The following is a 25,303-nucleotide window of genomic DNA, read 5'->3' on the forward strand; positions in this document are numbered from 1 at the left end:
GAAGATAATAACACATTAAAAAATTATGGAAAGCAATAAGACAATTTAAGAAGATATCTGGACTATCGTTTAATGAAAATAAAACCATTACATTACTAATAAATATGAGCAAAGAAGTATTAAAAGAAATAAATCACAAATATATATCCAGAAATTATACAATCAAATATTTAGGAATTAAAATTGCAAATGACTTAGACACAACAGTACAACTGAACTATAAAGAGATTATAGATAATATCAATGAACTCATACAAAAATGGAATAAGTTATTTTTTACCATGGAGGAAAGATTATATTTAATTAAAATGGTTATATTTCCAAAAATACTGTACTTTGTACAAGCTGGTTCATTACCACCACCTAAATTATATTTAAAGCAATTTGATGAGTTAATAACATTTTTATGGTATCCTAGAAAACCTTGAGTTTCTTTAAGACATCATTTTGATAAAAAGGAAGAAGAAGGAATAGGTTTACCAGACCTAGAAGGAGATATGCAATCATTAGTTTTAAAAACAGTTTCTCTGTGGTTAAACAAAGAATATGCCTCCAAATGGGAACAAGTACATGAAAACCATCTGATTAAAAACACTCATAATATAACAAATAAACACATGGAAATACTGTGGTACCAAATAATTCATTTTAGTTATTGAAAGAATATATGACAACAGAGAAACACAAACAAATAAATTCAAAATGGATTACTAATACTCTAAAGGCTTTCATGCTCTTTGTAAACATTAATCCGCATACAAAAGCTTGGTCTTTTATCATATTCCTAATAGCAAACACACAAAATAGTGTTATAACGCATGGTTCAGTAACATTTAAAACACTCAGTAAGAAAGTCCTAATTTATTGGCACCAGTTGATAAACACTGATAAAATACTAATGGTAGACCAAATTATCAGGGAGTTCAACCTTGAAAATAATATGTGTCTAGCACTGCAGGGACTCAGACAAATTGTCTAGAATCAACAGGTAGTAATGCAGAAGACCATTAGGGAAATGGCTCCTAAGTTCATAACACAGTTAATAATGTTGATAGAATATCCTATAAATGGGAAAGGAACTTTATCAATATTATACAAATTAGTTAAAAAAAAACAAGAGTTCATAATAAACAGAATATTTGGAATTTATATGAAAAGGTTAATGGAAAATGCCAGAAGATAAATATAAAAAACTAAGACTTACATCTCCAAAAAAGACATCTCTTTCACCACATTGGCAACTTTTCACATGGCAGTTTATGCACAGAACATACTAACGCCACATAATTTAGAACTAATGTATAACAAGAAAATGAGCTGTTGGAGGTGTAAATCACAATAAGTAGTACATGTTTTATGATTGCCATTTACTTAAGCAATACTGGGATAGTGTTAACTGTTTGCTACAGGCAATTTTCACAGATAATTTTCAACTTACAAAGTCTTTAGCTCTATTAAATGCACCTGTACCCTTATGTGCCCTCTTTAGTTCTATTGAATGCACCTGTACCCTTATGTGCCCCAAGGCAAAAGTATGTCATTTTGTGGACTCTCTTTGCTACTGCAAGGCAAAATATCACAAAAAACTCGAAAGAAGTATTTCCATCCAACTTCAAACAGTTCAGGAACATGGTTTCATCAGTCTTGCAGCTGGAACTGAAAACAGTCAAGGAAAGAACAGAATGATCTTCTTCTTTAAGTATTTCATGGCAGAAAGTAAATCAAATGCTGAAAACAAATGACTGTATTACATTATAATTTTATTCAAAGATACACACAAAGAAGCAGAGCTATCTCAAGCATAGACATCCTTTGTAAATAGTTGGTTTTGTAATGTTTTCTTTTGTAATTGTTTTTCACTTTAAACACAGAGTATGTAACTATTTTGTTGAAAAAAATAGATGTATATATGTTGTTTGTGAAAATAAGTAAAAATATATTTATAGAAAAGAAAACCTGCTTGCACCTGCAGACAGCTTGTCTCCATGGAAATGTACTTAGCATTGAATCTTTGTAAATATCACTCAAAAAAGAATGGGCAGTTGCCCTCAGCTGCATACATCTCAAATCCAGTGAGGATTAGCCAGTGGAAAACAAACAAGCTAATATTTTTGCAGTTGTAAGAAGCTTAGCATTTTCATGGCTTTCATAATTTTGTCTTATTATTAAAGCCTACGTAATAAAACACGTTTCCAGCTTAAAACAAATGTGGTAATCTAGACACTCATTCCTGTAAAATAAAAAGAGAAAATATCTTAAGTCTGCATATAATATAATCAGTGCATTTTTACACCCCACCCCAACAGCTCAATATCACAACATATGAACATTAAACTTGCTTTGTCCAGCCTTTTTTTTCCCTCTTGTTATACGGTAAGATCTATATTTCTCCCAATTAAAATGTACTTGTTTACATCAATATTTTTTACACATACAACAGTCAGTAAAAAGACTCCCCCCACATTTTCAATATCCCTGACTGCACAATACACAAAACTGTTTTACTGTGTATAACATGCAGCTTATATTATGAAATGTTTTACACAAATACCAATAAGAATAAAAGTAGTTTTGCTTACAGTTAATTTTCACACTGTTAGTGTCCTTCTAAACATTAATGATATAAAGTAGGGTATGTGATTTACAGGCCACCCACAAGTTTAATAAAGTCAACAAAAGTCCAGGGTTTTTCAGCCACTTTTTTTTTTTTTTTGCTAAACCATATTTTACAAACGTGATAGAGTTGCTGGTCTTTTTCTTGTTCATTTTATCTCCCAAACACCAGAGTATGATTCAAGTCCAAGGTACTGCTGATTCTTCAAGTCAACTCCTGCACTTTTTTTCTGTCTCTCATTTTTCTTTGGAATGTTGGAAAAGTTTCTCTATGAACCTTACTATTAGAAGAATGAGAAGCAGAGTCCCCTTTTGCTTGCTGACTCACTTTTTGTTGGATAATTTATTTATTTATTTATTTTTTATTTTACATTTGTTGACCGGGCTAGTCTAGCTGGATATATTTCCATTTTCAGTAGAGGCCCGGGGAGAAAAGCTCCACATAAATTTTAACAAAAGGTCAAAAATAGACAATCAAATTGACAAATCATCATAGATGGCGAGACAATAAAAAAATAGAACCCAATTACAGGTATACACATAAAAAATCACATTTCTAAGGATAACAGTATTAGCTGTAATAACATCAAGAACAAGGCATAAAGCAGAGAGCAAAAATTGATTTATAATAATTTATAGAACTAATCTTAGTACCAAAAGGAGAAAGAGAAACTCTATCGTAGGAGAGGAGGAAGGGAAGCAGTTTAAGAAAAGTGAAGGAAAAGTAAAAAGAATGGAAGAGAGAGATTAACAAAGGGGAAAGAGGAAACAGACAAAAACTCTAGGGAGATAGATTGAAGCAGACTCACAAAAAGAGAGAAAGAAAATAAAGTAGTAGGAAAGCTCAGAGTATTAGAAAAGCACAGAAGAGGTAAAAGATTAGTCAGGTTTTGTACAGGAACAGAGCCAGTGGCTTTGGAAGTAATCTTTGATTTTATGTTTAAAGAGAGGTAGAGATGTGGTAAGTGTTATATCACTGGGGAGCAGATTCCAGTTCCTTCCTACAGTATTATTGAATAGAGAGTCACCAGAAGAATTATTAGTCTTTGTAATAGTAGCCATAAGTTTACTGGAAGAGCGAAGGAGTTTAGGTTGTTATAAGGGATTAAAAGTTTAGAGAGTATAGGGGTATTATTGGGTTGGTATAGAATTTTATGGGCAATAGTGAGTTGAGGGATTAACAGAAGGTTTTGAAGTTCTAGCCAGCCTAGAAGTTTCAGGTTAATACAGTGATGAGTTCTGAAAGGGTTGCCAGTGGCAAAACGGGCAATGTTGTTGTAGCAAGTAGCCAGTTTGTTAAGGTTGGCTTTCCTTAGGTTAGTAAAGTTGGTGAGGCGTAAAGAAGAGTTGACAGAAGATGGGAGTGGGCAATCTTGGCTCTGGATGAAGAGGTTAGGAAAGGTTTAATTCTATATAGGCTTCCTATTTTTCTATTGACTATTTTAATGGTGTTGTTGATATGCTGATCAAAGGAGAGGTTATTATCAATTGTTATTCCTAAAAGTTTTGTTGTTGGATCAGGGGTGATGAGAGTGGAATTATTTGAGGAGATGGTGAAGTGCAAAGGAGTGGACCGTGTGCTAGGGGAGAAAAGGAGAAGTTTAGTTTTTTTGGCATTGAGGAGGAGGTTACGTCTGGTGAACCACGTTTCTACTGTGTTGAAGACATTTTGAGTAATAGATGAAAGTACATTAGGAGATGAAGCAGAGCAGATAAGTGTGGAGTCATCTGCATATTGAATGCAGGTTGCTTGTGGGATTGCTGAGTGGAGATCATTGATGAACAGGGAGAAGAGAAGGGGTCCTAGAATGGAGCCTTGAGGTACACCGATGGAAACGGGTGTGAGTGAAGAAATTTGGTTTTCCCACCGAACTGCTTGTTGTCTATTGCTGAGGTAGGATGTAAACCATTTAGTGGCAAGATTATCAAAGGAGAGGGATGTAAGAGTGTTAATTAAATGGAGTGGTTGACCATATCAAAAGCTTTAGAGAGGTCGATGAAGAGAGCAGAAGAGAGAAGGTTGTCGTTACGGTTCCTATTGATGGTATCTACAAATGATAGGAGAGCAGTGGTAGTACTGTGATGAGGTCTAAAACCGTGCTGACAGTTTGCTATTATGTTGTTTTGAGAGAGATACTGTAAAAGTTGATGGTGAATACATTTTTCCATTATTTTTGCTAATGGAGAAAGGAGGCAATTGGTCTATAGTTTGAGTATTCAATGGAATTCCCACCTTTATGTAATGGGATAATGTGGGAAATTTTCCAGATGTTTGGGATAGTTCCCTCTTGGATTGTCCTGTTTATAAGTATAGATACTGGATAAGCAATTTCTTTGGCAGCTTTTTGGAGAAAAAGTGAAGGGAGTTTATCAGCAGAAGGGGTACAAGGCTTCAGTTTGTGAATAAGTCTAGAGATGAAAGAGGTAGGAATAGGTTGTAGTTTAAAGTTATTGGAAGAGTGTCTTTGGTTTATTGGTGGGCAGGAGTTGTTAGTGCTAAGATGTCCAGCTAGAGATAGAATAGTGTCAGTGAAAAAAGAGTTGAAAGCATTTGCAGTGAGGTGGGGAGTGTCTGGGTCAGCATTAAGAGGGGTGGGAGTTTTGGATGTTCCTGGGGAAAGGAGTCTGTTAATAGATGACCAAAACTGTTTGGGATTGTTATGATGAGTTTGTTGAAGTTTGCAGTAGAAGTTTTTTTTGTCAGTAATTATTGCTTTTTTAGTTGAGTTTCTAAGTTGGTGGAAATGAAGAAGATCGTGGGAATTTCTATGGCATCTCCATTTGGCCCAGACTTTATTTCTGGAGAGAATTTGCTTTTAGTTTCCTTAGAGAGCCATGGGGCAATATTGGGTTTCATTCTGATGGTGCGTTCAGGAGCATGTTTGTCAAGAATGGATAAGAAAGTGGCATTAAAGTAAGATACTGCATTTTCAAGAGGAAGAGATTTTAAGGGGCTCCAGTTGCATTTGCTGAGTTCATTTTGAAATAGGTCTATGTTAAAAAGTTTTGTTGAGCGTATTTTTTGAATGTTAGGGAGGTTTGGGAAATCAGTCTTTTCTCTAGTGATATAGGTTAAAGAGTGATCACTTATATCATCAGGCAGGGTTCCTACTTTGTAGGCCAGTTTGACTTTGTTTATGAGTATCCAATCTAAAATACTCTCTTTATTGTTAGGCTTGTTGATTCTAGTGGTTGAGGTGATAGTCTGGTTGAAACCATATAGGTTCATATGAGAGGAAGGATTTTCTGCATTGATAGTATTCCAGTCAACATTAATGTCACCTAGAATTATAGTTTCTTGGGGGTAAGTAGTAGATACCCAGCTAAGAAAGGGTTCAAGTATGGGTAACTTTTTTATTTTCTCCTTAGCCTGTTGTGTGTCAAAATAATGACTTCCATCATCTAGTAAAAGCACTTTGAGGATAGCTTCTTACAACAGTTTGAATCTCACACCCATGTTTCTAAATTCCCTGACTGATAGTATAAATTTGCTTCTCTTTTGTCTGGTGTACAGTGAACAATCATTCTCTACACCCACACACACTGCTGTGTCAAATTTGTAATACTTTGCCCTTCTGCCACAGGTTTGAAAGGATCAACTCTTTCTGCTGGAATGATTAAATCTTTGCAAGTATAGGTTTTGGTTGCTTTCTCATGGCCAGGTTTGGAGCATACACTCTATGTTCCCTTTCAGTTAACAAATACTGGTGTGGAACACCAGTCCATTTGCTTGTTTGTGCTTTCATACCATGACTACAAGTCTGTTCCTTCCAGTTTCTCTGTTACAGCAGAAAATCTGAAGTTTTCTCTGCATCTTCTATCTGTCTCTATTATTTTTAAACAGTTCTCGAGAAGCCTTATATTTAGCCAGCTTTTTCTTCATGTCAGCCTCTTATTTTTGCAGTTTCATTATTTATTTATTTATTTGCTTTTGTTAACCAGGAAAGTCCACTGGGCTGGTATGAGCCCATTTTCAGTGGAGGCCTGGGGAGAAAAGCTCCAAGAACAATATACATAATAAAGAATTCATTTAGAGAGTTAATAACAGCGTTTAACAATATACAAGAGTAGTTGTGCGTCAGGCCTGGCAAGTCGGTACGTAAAAATCTACTGCCAATCATTAGCGGACCGGAGTTCTGCTGTGGCGACCCCTAACCGGGAAAAGCCGAAAGATACAACAACAACAACGAGTAAGAACAGCATTTAACAATATACAATAGAATAATATATGAGTCAGAAGGAACACAGTAACATAGGCAATGTATAGCAACATTTTGTGGAAGACTCGGGTGCTTGGCAGGTATTCAGTAGATCAGAGAGATGATAATCTGCACTTACATAATTTTTACACACCATGTGAAGCAGGGTGAGGCACACTGTGTTGTAATTAAGGATGAGTGCGCAATAGGTAGAGTGAAGAAGAGTATGGGTATCTGAGAGATGAGTCAGGTTAGTAATCAGGTGACTGAGGAATTGGGGATGGTGCAAGGGCATAGACATTGAAAGGAGAGATGTTGGTGAAGTGATTTTGTGAATGATAGGGCATTATTTATAGTCTGGAGAAAAGGTGGAAGGGCATTCCAAAGTTTAGCTACAGTAAAAGAGTATTTTTGTAGTTTCATCAGTTCATCTAAGCAGTTAGTCAAAGCTTCTTCCATATTTTCCAGCCTTTTGTTGTTTGAAATGATATATTCCTTCAGTGTTTTATTTATTTTAATCACCGCTGAGTACATTTGATTTCTTTTTTGTCTGAATTACTGGAAGCCATCAGGTGAACCAAAGCTGAAGCGTGAACAGCTTTTTGCTAAACAGCTACAGAATACTCCCAAGACAATGCTTTATTGTCACCTTTTCTGGTTAATTTTCCTTCATAATTTCCAAATTTCTTCTTTGTTGCATCCAGACAGTGTAATTACTAGCTAGTAATTGAAGTTTACCAAAAAACATTTTCAAAGGCACTCATTTTTTCTCAGTTTCAGCTACCTTGGAAGTCCCTGCATGTGGTGATATCTTTTCAGGATGAAGGATCATTTCAAATGAGGATCCAGTGAGGTCTCTTATATACTGACCTTCTGGTTTGGATACTTTAAACCATTTGGTCATTGCCTCAGTTCTACAGGCTTTGTTGGATGCCTTTCTAGCAGCATTTCTGGAACCTGATTCTCAGCTGCCTTTCTCCTGGAAGCTAGAAGTTTTGTAAGGTTCAGAATTCCTGCAAATATCTGTATGAGAATCCCATTCAAAATCTAACAGTGGTGTAACTAGATGCTGAGAAGAGATCTCAATTGGTTCTAGTTCTTAATGCACTTCCCAGTGATAAGAAAAGTAGAATATCAGATATGGGAAGAAACTTTGTACAGTAGCAGTATATCTGGTCTTCAGTGTTTTCAGTTGTCCGACTTATTATAGATCAGGCTTTGTTGGTAGCTCATATCTTTTAGGCCCATAATCTTTTTTTTTTTGTCAGGAATCTTTAAGGTCTGTCCAACTGTTTGATCTATTTAGTAGGATACATCCTAAAGTGGAGTGTTGTATTCCATGATGGGCCTGATCAGTCCAGAATACAGAGGATTAAGAATTATGTATCTAGAAGATAACTATTGTGATCAACTGTGCCAGGTAGAAGGATTTCCTGACCAGTTGCAACACAATGATCAACTCTGAGAGATGTATCTTCCCATGTTCCAAGGTCTTTAACAACATCTTTATTTTGGAGTGGGGTATTTTTTATACTTTAAGCTGGGTGGAGGGTTTCTTTACCAAATGCAGCAAAATTTTATTTTAGCAATTAGTTTTAGCATGTTTTAGGTGCACCAGCTAGTAAAGTGGAAATACTATTTCTAGCTTCTGCATATTTATTTTATTTTTATTTAACATTTGTTTATTGGGAAAGTCCAAATTGGAATAAGCTAATTTCAGCAGAGGCCTGGTCAGAAACACTGTAGATATATGTCTTTGTAATGTGGAAGGAAACCGGAGAAAACCCACACAAATGCAGGGAGGACATGCAGACTCCACACGGAAGGCACTCCAGTCAAGAATCAAACCAGAGAACCTCTTGCTGTGAGATGACAATGCTACCGCTGTACCACTGCGCATACCAGAAGGGGATTTGAGTGTAACACCCAGTTTACAATCATCTGGAAACTTGGTTAACTAGACTTCTTGTTTTTTGATTTGGAGATCAGAGGTGAATGTGCCAAATTGCAAAGGTCTTAGCTTGGATCCCTTTGGTACACTAGTGGTTATCTTTACTCTGAAAATTCACAATTTGGGCTCTGTCCCTCAGCTAGTAGCTATCCATCTAACAACATAAGGATCACTTTGGACCATTTTTACCTTGTTGACAATGATGATATGTAAAATAGTATCAAATACCTTTGAGAGGTCAAGGTGTGGTGTCTGGACAGCATGACCACTATCTATGGCTTGCATTATCCCTAAAAAAATAAAACAAAAAAAAAAAACAATTGAATCAGTAGACAGGATCTACCCTTATCAAAAGCAAACTTCTGGGGGGTAAAGTGTTATAAGATTTGTTTATGTCATAGTTTATGAGGTTTGTTATGTCCCAATCGATGTCCTTGAAGATGAGGCTCACAAAGCTGATGGGTCTGTAATTCCCAAGTTTCATGGTGTGGGCACCCTTGTGAAGTAGCATCACAACTACTTTGTAGAAAAACTTGGAGACAAAACCAGTTGATAAACTGAGGTTGCGTAGTTGTAGGAATGCTTTCTTAGTGCTGTTTGTTTTCCTTATGTTGTTTTTCAGTGTTTTATTTATTTATTTTTTTGCTATGTGTTCTAATGAGCTTTTACTTTTTGCTGTATTGGTTATTTATGCATGTGGACCACCAGGTATGTTTGCTTTTACCCTTCCCATTTTTTGAGTTTTGGTAGGTTCTGGCAGATGTATACAGTTTACTAGGTGAGCAGAGAATTTATTTGCATAACTACTAGCTGTGTCAATATTTCGGGGTTACAGCTGTATGTGAACTTTGAGTCTTCATCATTGAATTGTAAAGTTTATACACCTGAAGTCATTATGTGATATTTGCATCTGCTGGTTTAAGGATTTTGACAGAGAAAGTTGTCTTTTTCTGGTCAGATATAACTAGAAAGTGATATCAATGGATAGAGCATATAAATGTTACATTTGTAAGGACCAGGTCAAGATAATTTTGACCTGTAGTAAGCTGTTTAACTAAATGATCTGGGAATTCTTGTTTATGAAGTCAAGGAATTTTTGTTATGGCCTATATTTAAGGTATAGGTCTTCCTGTTTATTGTCAGGTAGATTGTCACCCTGGATGCCAGGATGATAGACTTTTTTTATTTTATTTATTTATTTAACATTTGTTGACCGGGAAAGTCCGACTAGGTTCCACAGATCCTGTTTTCAGCGGAGGCCCGGGGAGAAATGCTCCAGAAGCATGTCTTTATATTGTGGGAGGAAACTGGAGTACCCGCAGGGAGAACATGCAAACTCCACACAGAAGGCACCCAGTCGAGAATCGAACTGGAGAACCTCTTCCTGTGAGGTGACAGCATTAATCGCTGCACCACTGCGTGGCACACTTTTTGTGTATTTGAAGGATCCAAAAATTACTTTTAGCTCTTAGAGACCTTCAGTTATGATTGAGAATAGAACAGGCCGCATTATCATTCTCTGGGAAAAATCCACAGGTGATTTTGTCGTGCTAGACACATAGGAACCGCAATTAGTTTTAAATGTTTTGCTTCAAAGGTAATTGATGAATCATTTCACCATTCCTTCCTTGAATAGAGTATTTTTGTGCTTGGAAATGAACATTAAATGGCCAGCTGTCTAGAAAGCTCTTTTTTTAGGAAAACAAATATGTCCACAATTAACAGACCCTTCTCCATGTTGCTCTTCATCATAACTGTTACCTAGTAAATGAAAATAAGCTTGCCTAGCCTCTCCAAAATCTGTTTTAGTTGCTGGAGAGAAGTCCCCATTTGTCTTAATGTTCAGGAGCCTCTTCAAACTAGTTTACTGTGATCTTAATGTTCAAGGCAGTAAAAGCTCTGCAGCCTAATAGTCTTTGGGCGTTTCAGGAATGCCTTTTCACATAGTATTTGAATTGGGTGGATTATCCCTTTGTTGATAGACAGATTAAAAATGCAAACCACTGTCCTGGCTGTGATGGAACTAGCAAAGGTAAGAAAAGCAGGATGCATTGATGTTAGGCTAAGTTTCTATTTTGTGCTTCTCTGCTCCAATAATTTCCAGTATTTTTTACAGCGACTGGTAGGACCATTTAATGTGGAATTTGGAAATGTAATGGTAGCTACTTGTAGGGTGTAGTGGCACCTTGTTATCAGCATTGCTAACATGTACTTTTATGTCTTTTGACAGACATGCCATGGTGCAGATGTTCTGTTTTTTGGCTACAGTTTATTGTGTATTAGGCTCTTAATAATGTTCTAGAAAGCTTTAGGATGTCTTATTATGGATTTGTTTTTATTTGTGAGGTAACTAGTCTTGGTGGAATTGGTCAGTATCTTAGCTCTCTTCTACAAAGCCCATTTCACAAATGTTAACATTAAAATTGTAAAAGAAATGCAACTAAACTGTAACAAAATCTTTAAGAGGAGTTGCTATTACTGAGTGTGCCTTGTGACATTCTTCTTAGCAGTCCAATAAAGATCTTGTCAAATGCATATCATGTCTAACAATCCCCTTTCACCTTTACTGTCTGTATATGTTTTGGTGTACACATTAGAGTCATAGATAGCTACTAAGCATACAGTCAAGGAGACCATGAGCAGCCTAGCTCGGTTGCCCAATTGCTTCAGAGGGCTGGCAGATGGAAGCTGTGGGAATCAAACTCTGGACTACAGGAAGCAACACTTAACAGCTCATATACTCAGTACCCTGTGCTACTAGACAAAATAGACTTGCACATTCTTTTCTGGAATTTGTATTGCCCATTTATACTACCAAAGTATTTTTTTTATTTATTCATTTTCCAGGTAAGACCACTGGGTATAAGTGTCCTTTTTCGTAGTGACCTTGACAGTTGTCTAGTCAAGTGACTTGCTCAGAGTCACACAGTAGACAAGGAATCAAGGTTTGTATCCAGTGGCTGCAGGCAACAGTTCATTAACAGTTCAGACCCTTAATCATCTGAACTAACTGCGACATCATACTACTTCAAGGTGTCAGAATTAAATTTACTTTGACACCAACCGCTGAATTTTAATTTTGCTACAGGTTTTGGTTTGTCAAAGCAGTTTTCTGTACTTTGTGAATTTCTCTTCTAAATGCTTATGTCATATTGGATCCATAGGTTTGTAGATGCATACTAGGCTAATGATGACTGGGGCCATTGTATGCCTAGACAAGCATCCCAATTGTATCCTGCAAGTTTTGTGTGCCTATAGTTTATTTTAATGGGCTTATGTCAGCTAGGGCAAGATTTACAGGGTGCCTCTATCCATTAGAGACATATAGGTGCTAGACGTAGGGTGTATTTCCAGTATCCCTTTTACTTCTCCAGGTTTCTGTTGAATAGGTTTAGGGAAGAATTCTGCTTCACATAGATGGGAAGCCTGTTCCAGAGAAGAATTGTCCAAGATACTTTTCTGTCCCTCTAACATGTCGTATTTATGTTGTAAGCAAATTTTAAATCCGTAAATCAAGTAATTCTGATACTATTTGTTTTGCGGATATGCAAAAGTTCCATCACAGTGGGATCCAAGGATGCTGTGTATCCCAAGTATAGATTGCCTATCAACAGTCTGTATAAGTCAGAGTATAGAGATAGGGCTTTGAGACAGTCTGCATAGGACATGCTGTTTTTTCCTTGTATTCATTTTGTGAGGAACCTGTGTGGATGTTCCATTTACCACAAGGAAGACAAACAACAGCCAAATGCAGCACTCCCAAACTCTGTTAAACAATGCAGTAAAATAAAAAGTTAAGCTCTTTCATTCAAGAACTATATAGGACTTCATCAGAACAAAGATTTTAGAGAAACCCCAGCCCCTTATATATGCTAATGACCAATTAAGCAATAATGCTGTGCAATTGAGTAATGCAATTAAAATATATTAAGCTGTGCAATTGAGTAATGCAATTAAAATATAATATTAAGCAATCAGTGTTATTGCTGATAAAAATGTTAAAATAAATTACATGAAAAAATCCTACCCTAATTTTTTTTTAGTTTTAATACACACTTTATGCTGATATTTTCATTATTTCCAGGATATTTTGTGGCATCGAGTCTTAACTGCCACTTAAGCCCACAGATACTCAAGTTCTCATCAACAACAAACCCTTGTATAGCCTGAACCACTTGTTGTACCACAATTAATGCAAAACTGTGCTCATTATTATTTTATATGTGCCTATATAATGCATTTGTCATCTTCCTGTTTCTAATATCTCGTAAATGTTCATAAATTCTATCCCTGAACCATCTACAAGTCTTACCACTATAGAATACAGGACAATCTAGACATTTTGCCATATATATCACATTTTTACTCTGGCAATTATAATGCCCCTTAGTATAAATGTCTTTACCATTTAAGTTAAACTTACTACCACAGACCAAGACATAAGGACAGTGTGAGCACATTACCGTATTTGAAATTGCCTACCATTTTACCATCCCTTGAGTTACCTTTATATTGTACCTGGATGACATGTTTGTAATATGGACACATAGTGAGAAGAGTTTACTGGAGTTTTCTGTCCTACATTAATAATACAGTGGAACTTTTTACGTTTACATATGAATACAGTGGGGTTAGGGTTATGTATTTGGACCTTGACCTAAGGGTGGATAAAATTAATAAATGTTTGACATCAAGAATTTTCAGGAAACCTACGTTTTCCAATTCTTATTTAAATTATGCAAGTTGGCAGCCCCACCACCAAAAAAAGTGTATAGTGAAGGGACAATTAGTAAGAGCAGCCAAAATGGTCACTCTAAAGAATCAGTTTTTGGATGACTTCCAATTTATTTCCATTATGTTTGAAATAAGAGGTTACCCACAGGTATTAATTGAGAAGGTTAAGCAAGAAGTGATTGCAAAGAGGCAACAAAGTGTGTTTAAGCCTATTTTAGGTTCCAACAAAAGAGTTAATCCTGGGCCAGATACAATAAGTGAAAGTGGTAGCATTGAGGACATGGTTATGAGTTTTATATCCATTTTCAGTAAGGATTCTAAAAAAGTATGGCAGTTATTAGGAAGAACTGGAATATTTTGCACATAGACAAAGATGCTGTAAAATTATTAGGAAATGAGCCCAAGTTTGTATTTAAAAGAGATAGGTCCTTTAAGGATATTTTGGAAAGCATTACATATAACTCAAGGGATGGTAAAAAAATGGTAGGCAATTTCAAATGTGGTATGTGTTCACAATGCCCTTATGTCTTGGTTTGTGGTAGTAAGTTTAACTTAAATGGCAAGGACGTTTATATTAAGGGGAATTATAATTTCTAGAGTAAAAAAAGTGATATGTATGGCAAAATGTCTAGATTGTCCTGTATTCTGTATTGGTAAGACTTGCAGACTGTTCAAAGAATGTATGCACATTTGCTAGATATTAGAAACAGGAAGATGACAAATGCATTATATAGGCACATACAACATAACAATGAGCACAGTTGTGCATTTATTGTGGTACAACTAGTGGTTAGGGTTTGCTGTTGATGAGAACTTGACTGTTTGTGAGCTTAAGTGGCAGTTAAGGCTCAATGCCACAAATAACATGGAATTAATGAAAATGTCAGCATAAATTGTGTATTAAAACTAAAAAAAAACATTTTAGGGTAGGATTTTTTCATGTGATTTGTTTTAACATTTTTATCAGCATTAACACTGATTGCTTAATATTATAATATTTTAATTGTATTACTCAATTGCACAGCTTTATTGCTTAATTGGTCATTAGCATATATAAGGGGTTGGGGTTTCTCTAAAATCTTTGTTCTGATGAAGTCCTATATAGTTCTTGGATGAAAGTCCTTAACTTTTTATTTTACTGCATTGTTTAATAAATGGAGTTTGGGAGTGCTGCATTTGGCTGTCGTTTGTCCTCCTTGTAGTTATTGGTTCATATTTTGTGTGTAGAATTCAATTGGATGTTCCAGTTGTTGCACCTGACTGATCTGGTACATACCAAAGCAGACTGTGTACTCAATGATGGGCCTGATAAAGGCCAAATACTGTGGCATGATGACTTCCTTGGACTGAGATGTTGTGCCCTTGCTTATAAGTTGAGCAGCATAGAATGATTTCCTTACTACTTTAGACACATGTTGGTCAAAAAACAGGTTACCATCGATATGTGTACCCAAATCCCTGATTACTGGTTCTCTTATCAGGGATGTGCTATCGATGAGGTAATTTCCTAGGGTGGCTGACTTGCCAAAGGGTACTATTATACATTTCTTGGCATTGAGTTTTAATCTGTAGCTTTGACACTGGTCATTTATCTTTGTTAATTCTTTGCATAGGATGTTAGTGTCTTGGGGGAGAATTCTGTGACTTCTTCTAGTTTCGAGTTATCTAAAAACTTGTTCAGCCAGAAGCCCTTGATGTTAAATGCCAAAAAGGAGTGGACCCAGCACAGAGCCCTGATGGACTCCACTTGTGACCAGCCTCTTTGTGAAGGTGTTCTTCCTTATCATAACTTACTGGGACCTATCCAAGAGCCAGCCGGCTATTCAGCATGTAACCTATAGGGTTTAGCCTGTATCCATTAGTTTGTTTACAATGCCTAAGTGGGTTATTGCATCAAATGCCTTAGCCAGGTCAGAGTAGGGTGTATGCACTATTTTACCCTCATCCATTGTCTTAGTGACTGTCTCAAAGAAGTCCACTAGGTTGAGTAAGCATGATTTAACCTTGATGAAACCAAACTGGGTTGGACCCAGTGTTTGAAGGTTTACTATGACCTTATTAATCATTTCTGTGCTAATTCTTTCCATGGATTTTGTGTATGAGATAAGTCAGACTTATGGGTCTGTAGTTTCCCGGTCCATTGATGACCTGCTCTTCAACAGAGGGATGACCTTTGCAGATCTCTGTTTGCATGGTGCAAAGCCTCTCTGGGGGCAAACAACAACTCCACTTAAATATTACTAAGTATCGTCCTGATAGGAAATATTACTGTTACTAAATATTGTCCTGATAGGTCATGTTTCACCCTATTTAGGAGGCATCATAGGATCTTTTCAGGCCAAACAATGCAGTATTTTTTTTCCTTAGAGAGTGCATCTAAGACCTACACCCTAGTTACAGTTGCTGGGGGGGGGGTTGTTTGATAGTATTTCTTGGGGGCAGCTGGGGGGAGAGAAGGGGTTAAAAATTGTAGCTGAAGTCGTCTGCCAGAAGATTTGCTGTATTTTCCAGCTCCATGTAGGTGGCTCCATTTACAGTCAGTTGTGTACACTGCTACGTGCTGCCTTTGAAATTTCAGACATAACTAAAGAAAGCCTTATGGTTATCCTTTACCTCATATGTGGTTTTAGTAGACTTCATTAGCCCTCTTAATTGGATGTTTAGATTAATGAGAGTGTATTTATCATACTGAGTGTAGCACTTCCTAATCTTGACTATGACTTTTTTCTTTTGTTGTTCAACCTGTCTGTGTTTGGATTCCACAGGGGGGTTGTTTTTTGAGTTAGTTTTAGCTTATTTCTTGTAGACACAGCTTTCTCTCTGCATTTATTGGCATGATTGTGCAGGATTTCTGTGAACAGTTCTGCATAGACAGCTGCGTTCTCAAGGATTGGTGGGGGTGGGTTTCAAATTTAGACAGGTTATCACTTAGTATTAAGAAGTTTGCCTTAGATTTAGACAGGTTATCACTTAGTACTAAGAAGTTTGCCTTAGAATAGTTCCTAAATGTTACAAGGATAGCTGTGTTCACAGAATTGATTTTTATTATTTTGAAAGAAACAGCTTTCTGCTTTGACCTTACCAGAGAAGACATCACATTAGGTGGGGTACAGCATTCTGTCGTACCTTTGTGTAGCAAGTCAAGTATGTTTGCACCCCAGTGGGCATATGGACCATCTAGTTCAAGATGTTTGTGTTCATAAAGTCCAGGAATCTCTGGGTCTGTAAGTTTGGGGTGGTATATCCCAGTTTAAAGTGGGGTAGTTGAAGTCACCCATGAATATGGTATTGGGTTAAATGGTGAGGGCCTTCAGTAAGGCCAAGTACAAGTTGTAGGTTACTTGAGTCATTGAGGGTGACCTATAGCTTACAAGGATAGGTTCATAGGTTCATAGGTTCATACTAGGGTGACACTGAAGTAATCCCTGGGGTATATCTGCGATCTCCATCCCATGTCAAGATTCCTCTTGAACAAGGCCGATTTTGTTCCACAGCATAGGAGAGTCTCTGGGATGAATCTGTCCCCTCAGCTCTCTATATATATATATAAGGTGTCAAGGTCCTCCGCCTTTCTGTGGTTCTGAGGGAGATTTTTGGTGGAAGCATATTCATCATCATATTCATCAAATGGCCTTATATTCATCTGCAAACTTTGTCAGCCATAACCCTCCTGTGTTTTTGCTTGTACTTCAGAAAAGTAGATGCCACACAAGAGACCCAGGACTGACACCTGTGGGACACCACCACTGACAGGCTTTGAGGCCCACATGGCTCCAGCAACTCTCTGACCCTGTGGGGTTCTGGCGTTTAGCCAGTTTGCAACCCATCTTGTGATGTATGGGTTTACATTTCGATGATACCTGCAATCCTCTGGAATAGATATCTCCCTTTGGGGGGAGGGGAAGTTTGCACTGAACCTGTCAGCCAGTAGTTGTTAGCAATGTGTGTGTTCAGAGTAATTTCACATCATTTTGAACTTTTCTGATATCTCTGGGAGTTTTCCTCCTACATTTTTAACAAGCTAAAGAAGGGGATTATGATTCTCTTTAGAGCTTTTTTTTTTTTTTCTCCAAAATTTGCCTGATGATTTTATTTTAAGCTCTTAGTTTTTTACTTATAATGATCTGTGTTGTCTTACCTTTCAAGGATTTTTGCTCTATCTTGTAGTAAGCTTCCTGTAGTTGAGCTCAGCTTACTGTGACCTTCTCCTTACTCAGTGGTGAGCCGGACCAGTGTGTGTGTAAGACTACCAATCACCAAATGACAGTGTGTCTGGCATTTTGTTTTTTGGCTGGGACGTGACTGTTTGACACCTGATGTGTTATGAACTTTTCAGTTATAGGATATGCTGGTCAGATCAGCAGTACAGTTCGTGTTTGTTTTATAGGGGGGGCTGAAGGAGGAATTGTGGCCCCCAAAACACAATGGACTATACTGTTTTCTGGCTGAAACAAACAAGATTTTTTGTTTTATTACAGAGATAAGGAAAAAACAGACAGTAAAATGCTATAAATGTTGTCGGCTTACGCAAGACTTTAGTGTGTGCCCACAGAAACAATTTGAAACAATTAGTAACTACTTAAAAACAGTGTAAAATAATGCAGAAATTTAAAAAAAAGAGTAAAAAAAAAGTAAAATGCAGGTAAAATGCAGTGTAGTGGGCAAGCAGAAACAAAAAAGCCAACTTATATAAAGTCAATGATACTTTGCCTTGGAAGTCTGGATATGGAGAAGCTCAAGCATGTCATCCTGTTTTACTAATCTTGAGATCAGTTTGTTGTGGGTATAGATTGAGACACCTCTACCTCTGGTCCCTGCTTGTGCAGTAGCTGTCCTGAATGTGTGGAGGCCATTGTAGCCTTGCACTGCCAAGGTGCTCTCCATGGCTTTAATTCATCTCAGTAACTGCACAGATGTCCACATTTTCCAGGGTGAAGAGAGCATAGAGGGAGTGGAGTTTCTTCTTTAGGCTTTTAGCATTGAGCAATAACTGGGTTGGTTTTGCTCTGTATGAAGCTTTCAAAGCACACTAGCAGCAGCTAGACCAAGGAAAAGCAAGTATTATATTGATGAAATATGGAAAAATGCATCCATATCTAACAAACTTACCAATCTTGTTTTCTCTTTGTCAATGCTGAATGTCCCTTTCCCAGTTCCATGTTCACATTTTCATATTTATAATGTTATGCTAAAATGGCTAATGTTTTGATGAATCCAGTCAGAAATTTCTCTCTCACTAATGTATGTTTTTACTTTTATTTTTATTTCCATGGAATTATCAGTCCTTCAACTGCATTTCAGTAGTTTTTCACTGTTGACTATCTGTACTACTGCTATCAGAATTTTTGCCACTTCATGGAGACCTATCAGTGAATTGGATTTAAAGATTTGAGTTGTACCTCATGGTGATTGGTCTTTCCAAAATACCAGGAAAAATCCTGGGTGCAATGTTCCTTCATGCAGCAGGCCAAAAAATTAATACAATGATTTTAAATAAGCTGAAAATTTATTCAGACTGTTTTTTTATAGAATGGGTTTTAAGTAGAAAGATATCAAAAAGTCCTACATGAAAGCTACATTGAAATCTAGGAATAAACCCATGTAGCAAGGCTGTGATATGTCTTGCATAGGAGTAAGAAACAGTATGTGAAAGGACACAATAATTGTCTACTGCCTGACAATGTTATGACAAAAACTGGAGTATGCTATATCAGGATGAATATTTCTACAAAAAATTGTGTAACAGACAATTCAGTTCTTACATTGGGGGCATAGCATAAAAATACTTTCAGTTATTTTTTTCAGCCTCTGTGAAACTGTAGTTGAAGTAAAGCTGTAGATTGATTCAGAAGATTTAACTATGTTTGTGCTTAATTCTGTGTTATTTCTGAAACTACTGGGGAGGTTCCATTTCCAGACTGATTCAAAAGATGTTTGATAATATATATTTAATGCAGTTTACTGTAAATCAGTAGAATTTTATTTCCTTGACATGCTCCTGTTTTTTTTTTTTTTTTTTTTAACTGAACAATTAGTCAGATGAAAGTGAAAGTTCAGGAGTATGTCAGGGATGTAAGAACTGAAAAAGAGGAAAGTTCTGTGGTTAAGCATTGTAATGAAATACATGGGGACTGCAATGTTTCTTTATAAGTAACAGTATTAGAACAGTTTTACAAAATGTAAGGGAAGGTAGAACCTTTAAAAAGAAAATGTGTTGTTTATATATATATATATATATATATATATATATATATATATATATATATACATATAAAGGATTTTCCATTGATATGTAATTCTTCAAGCCCTAAGGAGCTGAATAGTGAAGTAGACTGGAATAGCTTGGTTAATTCATACTGACTGCTGTTCCCTGACTGATGTGTTGTTTAAACTCATTGAACACATGTATTTGGATCTATTACCCCCTAGAAGACTGCACATAAAGAGTATTTTTAATGTTTTAATAAACAATGTGTTCTGATGTCATTTGCCACTTTATTAGAAATATGATTTCTGTCTTGAAAGACAAATTTCAGGCTTATTGTTAGCTAAAGAAGAGTATGCTACATGTAATGCATTTATATTTTTTCTAGAAGTCAAGAAATACTGGCATCATTAGATACTTATGTTACTGAACTGAGACACAAAGCACAATACTTTGAGCTTGCTATTTGTATAATCAACCAAGGATTGATAAAATTATATGTGGAATCAAAAATGATCAGCTTAGGAGCAGAGTGTTAAGAAAAGCTGGCTCACACTTGATAAAATGCTAGATGTATGTAGGGTAAGTGAGCTTTGTGGAAATATTCTGTGAGTGAAAAATGAAAGCAAACAAAACTCTGACTTAGTAAAATAAAAACAAAACAAATACACTAGTTAGCAAATGGAATCCAAAATTACATCTACTAAACAAGCAGGCGTATACCACACTTAATATAAACCGTATGCTTACAAGTATAACAAAACACATTGCGGAGCTATAAATTGATTCTTCATGCTTTTTAAGGGTTGTAATCATTTAACTAAGATAAGTGAAAGTAGGGGAAATGTCTTGCATTATGATATGCATATATTATAGGCAAAGGAACAGAATAATGCAGAAATGTTTGTACCGAGTTGCATATTATGAATGCAATACATATTGTAAGCAGAAATAAAGATGGGTTTGGTTTACCTAATGTTCAAAGACAGTGGTGGTACACTTAAATGTGATACTGGTGCAGAATGTAGTATACTGTCTGATCCTATATTTAAATATTCATCTCTAATAATATATACTCTGGTGTACTGGGGCATAAACGTACTCCTGTGGCTTTGAACTGGCCTGATTCTGAGTACAGATGCAGAAGATAAAAAATTGACATTTAATCTAGAGATGCTTGGCATGATTAAATGGATTCATTCTTTAGTCACAGAATGATCAACAGGGTGGTCCTCTTAGAAGCAGAAATTAAGTGAATTTTCAGAGTTTTAAATCTAATAATACTTGAAGGTACGTTAAGTTGAAATATATGAAGCAGCGACAAGGACATCTCTTACATTCATGATGTATCATATGATTGTTTGTATGTTTATGTAGGTCAACAAGTTGTGTTTAAAGCAATGGATATTATTGATGTGGTTTGATGCAATAACAAACTTAATGCCCAGTATTATGAGTTCATCCTGAACATTACAGAAAGTAATCCCCAAAGTGTTGACTTTGTATATCAAGTTGTTCATCACATTGATCACTGCTGAAGTATGAGATAACAGCCAGCGAGCACTTCCAAAGCTTCAGGGCATCTTCCATGTGCCCAGACTGTCAGGAAGATCAAGCTGAGCTGAAAAAAAAGAGAAGTTTGTGAACCAAGCCCTTCAAAGCATAATTACCACCAAAGAATACTCTCATCTGAGGCTTTTGAGTCTTATGCTGTTCCCTTGCACAGCAAATAAGTTCCCTTTTGAGGAAAAAAAATTAAATTCAATTATTTTTGTTAATTATTAATATTTTAATCTCCTCAGGAAGGTTATTTTAAAGCTAGCAGTATGTGTTTGAATGGACTGTCACAAGACCATATTGTACTTTTAGACAAGAGCACTCTTTTTTTGTTGTCAGCCACAAAAGAAAACAAATTGTCAAACATCCATCACCACCACAGCAGGACAGCAGTTTGTCTCAGGTACAAGTGGGTAACTCTGCTGTGGCCAATTGTTGTAACTCAGATCACTCATCTTTTACCCTAGATCCCACAGGTGTAGCGCCTACAGCCACTGTGGACTAGAGATTAGCCATGTCCTTTCATCAGGCTGGAGAGATGCACTCTTGTTGGACTTTGGAAAGGGAACAGGGAAGGCTTCCTGTTCTGTCAGAATGTTGGAACATCTCTGTAGAAGCTACTGCTGCCATTTATATCATTGGCTTCATTTTTTTTCTCAAAAAGAAACTGAAATATAAACATGTATCTACTCCTCCTCAAATTTCCTTAGACAGTAGTGGTTTAGAGGATCTGGCTCAGGGTTTTATTCAGGATTTTGATTGTTTGTATTTATTGCTTTCTGGTAAAAGAAAGAAAGATACCTTTTCTCCTGAAGGGATTCAAGATTTTGAATCTGGACAGGAAGATGAAGTGACAGCTAGACGGTTTCTCCTCAGATTTCTGATTCAGACTCAGAGGAAAGCTCAGTTTCTGATTCTGTCTTGGGGTCCCTCTCTCTTTGAGACATTTTCCAGAATGTGTTAGTGTTTTCAGTGGGAGTACACTAAGGTTTGCTAGTCCTACAGAAAACTGTATGAGTTGTTACAGAAGAAAGTTCCTGAATCTTTACCATTTCCTCCAGTTCTGTCAGCTATGGAGCATATGTGCCCCTGCCTGTATTTTTCTTACTAGCAATCCTGTTGATGCCAAAAAGACAGAATGTATAAAGTTCCTCATTTTTTTAAGTCTTTGTATACTCTTCTCAAACCTGACCCAGTAGCTATAACTTTAGTTAATCCTACTTCTGCTATACAGTTAGTTAATTCCTATCCCACTCTTTCTGATAAGGATGGGAAGATTATTGTTGGGTACAGCAAAATAATGTATGCTTCTGAAGCTCTAATTTTCAAAATCTTGCATTGTCAGGCTCACATGTCATTGCTCATTTTGACTAATTGTAAAAGTGTAGAGTATTTAGTCTGCAGTTTGTTCTTCTTAAGAAACAGTTGCTTTAAATTATTTAGTTTCTTCTCATGTACTAGTCACTGCTATCTGCTACAGTGTGTGTATGAATCAGCTGGTAATTTTTCCAGGGGCTATGGCCTTTGTTACTGTTTTCAGGAGGTTTGCCTGGCCTAATTCTTGGAGGATGTGAATAATGAGATTTTATTTTCCCTTTTGGACAGAGATTCACTTTTTGGTTCCTTTGCTGTAGAGGTGATCAAAAAGTGTGATGAAAGGGGTAAGTTAAATCAGAGAATCTCTAAGATTTTTCTGCCCTCTTTTTTACAGATTTTCTAAGGGGTTCTCTTAACATTTCATCCAATTTTGGCATAATCGAAAGGGTGTTCCAAAAAGAATTGAAGAAGTTCCAAACCCAAGGGCAGTCCAAATAGCCAGTTTGACTATTTAAAGGAGTGTGTTCCCCCTCCCACTCTGGCAGTCAATTTTGTCTTCCAGAAAGTCTGAATCTCCACTTTTTTCTTTGGCAGCTAATAGTTTCAAGCAAATGGGTTCTGAAGATCATTTATCAAGGTTGTGGATAGCAGTGAGAGGATATTCCTCATTACCAGGTTGTTAATGATCATCCTGCAGACCAGACTCTTCTATTTCTACCTGTCCTTCATTAAATGCTGCTCCAGGGAGTGGTAGAACCATTTTTTCATTCCCAAGTTGGGAAGGGTTTTTGTTCAAATATGTTTTTAGTGCAAAAAAAGAAGATGCTTGGAGACCAGTTTTGCAGCTTTCTTCTTAGACCTCCTTGTGATAGTGCCTAACTTCTAAATGATATACTTTTTAATCTGTTACCTCTTCTTACTCATTCAAGTTCCTGGTAACACTGCACTTAAAAGATGCTATCATCACATTCCTTTTCATCCAGACTACAGGGATTTCTTAAGTTTGTATGTCTGGATCAATTTATTATTTCTCTGCTTTATCCTTTGGAATATCCGCTGCATCAAGGTTGTTCACAAAGTGGCCAGCTCCACTTATAGTTTGTTGCAGGCTACAGGGCATCCATTTTTTTTTTCATATTTAGATGACTTGCTTATCATTGCAGAGTCTTTTTCAAAGTGTCACAAATTTCTCATTTGGGTGACACCTCAGTTAAAAGAGCTTTACTGCCACAGGAAAAAATAAATCTAGATCTAGATTTATTTCTAAGGTTTTCCACTCAGACTTCTGTCACTGCAAGGGAATCCTTCAGGATTTTGGGTCTCATGGCATCTGTATTTCTGATGACAACCCTGGCAAGACTCCACATGAAGACGATACAATGGTATCCAACGTCTCTTTCGTTCCAGCATCACAATCCCTTCTCTATTCCAATCTCAGTGTTAGGGTTTGTCAGTAGAAAAATTACTTGGTGGAGACAGCAAATATCCATAAATGCAGGTCTTCTCTTATCCCCTCCCTGTTCCAAAGCAGTCAGTCAGCTCAGACTCCTTTGACTTTTCATAGGCAGCAGTTTCATGAGGGATAATAGTGCAGGGTGTATGGGACACCTAGGACAGATGCAAGCTCATAAATACAAAAGAGATGTTTACCCTGATCAAGGCACTCAATTCTCTAAATCATTTTTAGTCACTTTCTCATATAGCAGGTTTATTAACTTGAACAAACTGCTTAATATGGGTAAAGTGGAAGTGGGAAATGAAAGAAAAGGTAGTTTCTCTTGTGGCAAGTGTAAAACGTGTCCAAGATTAGAAATCTAAATTGGGTTAATATAAATGCTAGGTTATATAAGGCCTTGGATTAATACAACTGTGAATCTTGGGGGTGGTCTACATCATTGGTTGTGGTTGTTCCCCTGTTATGTGGTATATAGGACAAACCAAGATAGGGGCAGTGAAAAAATAAATCATGGAACATTTGGGGGACATCACGAGGGGCAGATTGGAAAGCCCTGTAGCAGAACATTTTAGAAAATTTCATGGAATTCGGATGCTACTCCCTTTTTCAGTGTGTTGGCTAAGCCCATAGCTCGTCAGAGTGAGGAATTTCTGAGCAGTTTACTATTATTAAAAACAAAATGTATTATACGTCCATTATTGCTCCCAGATTTGGAAGTGGAGGCCCCCACTCCTCAGTTCTGTGCGTACCCTGGGACTGAAGCCTGGGAGCTCTGTTGGATCTGGGTTTGGACTGAGAAGGTCTGGAAGAGGCAGGAAAGGATCAATTCTTGGAAGGTCAATGCCTACTAAACCTCGGAGGTTATAGTTGTAAAAAATATTTAACAGTTTGCATAGATTTAGGTTTTTCCTCCATCTTTTTAAGAACTTCTTCTGCCTTGTTGTCAAACAGGTGGTCCTGGTTTAAGGGAGCATCCAGTAATTTCAATTTAACAAAATAATTTTTGATCCCCAGGACCTCTTCCAGTTGTTTTGGACAATATCACAATAATGTGGTACATCTAGAAGCAGGGGGATCCAGGTCCTATCCCTTTTGCAGACTAGCCATGCTAGCTTGAGATGTAGCTTCACAGCACATTCTCCCTTACAGGAGAATAATATTGTGTGGCAGACAAGTTGAGCAGGACAGGGCAGACCCTCACATATACAAACTAGATTGGGAGTCTTCCAAGATTTGATCCATCTGTGGTGAGTTCTTCTAGTAAATCCATT

At 36.8% G+C, this 25,303-nt stretch overlaps 1 protein-coding gene and 1 long non-coding RNA gene across 3 annotated transcripts in view; one reads left to right on the forward strand and one right to left on the reverse strand.

Moving 5' to 3' along the window:
• The window catches only part of MYO5B (myosin VB), a 3,346,216-nt gene that overhangs the window by 1,066,950 nt on the left and 2,253,963 nt on the right, over positions 1-25,303 (forward strand). The gene's annotated exons all lie outside the window — the stretch shown is intronic.
• LOC122807216 overlaps positions 1,744-25,303 on the reverse strand; it is a 119,985-nt gene continuing 96,425 nt past the window's right edge. The window contains exon 3 of the long non-coding RNA XR_006365604.1: positions 1,744-2,230. This is a non-coding gene — a long non-coding RNA (uncharacterized LOC122807216). The remainder of the gene's footprint in view (positions 2,231-25,303) is intronic.

Source organism: Protopterus annectens, chromosome 1.part1 (assembly GCF_019279795.1).
Source record: "Protopterus annectens isolate FY-2018-M chromosome 1.part1, PAN1.0, whole genome shotgun sequence".
Lineage (NCBI taxonomy): Eukaryota > Metazoa > Chordata > Ceratodontiformes > Protopteridae > Protopterus > Protopterus annectens.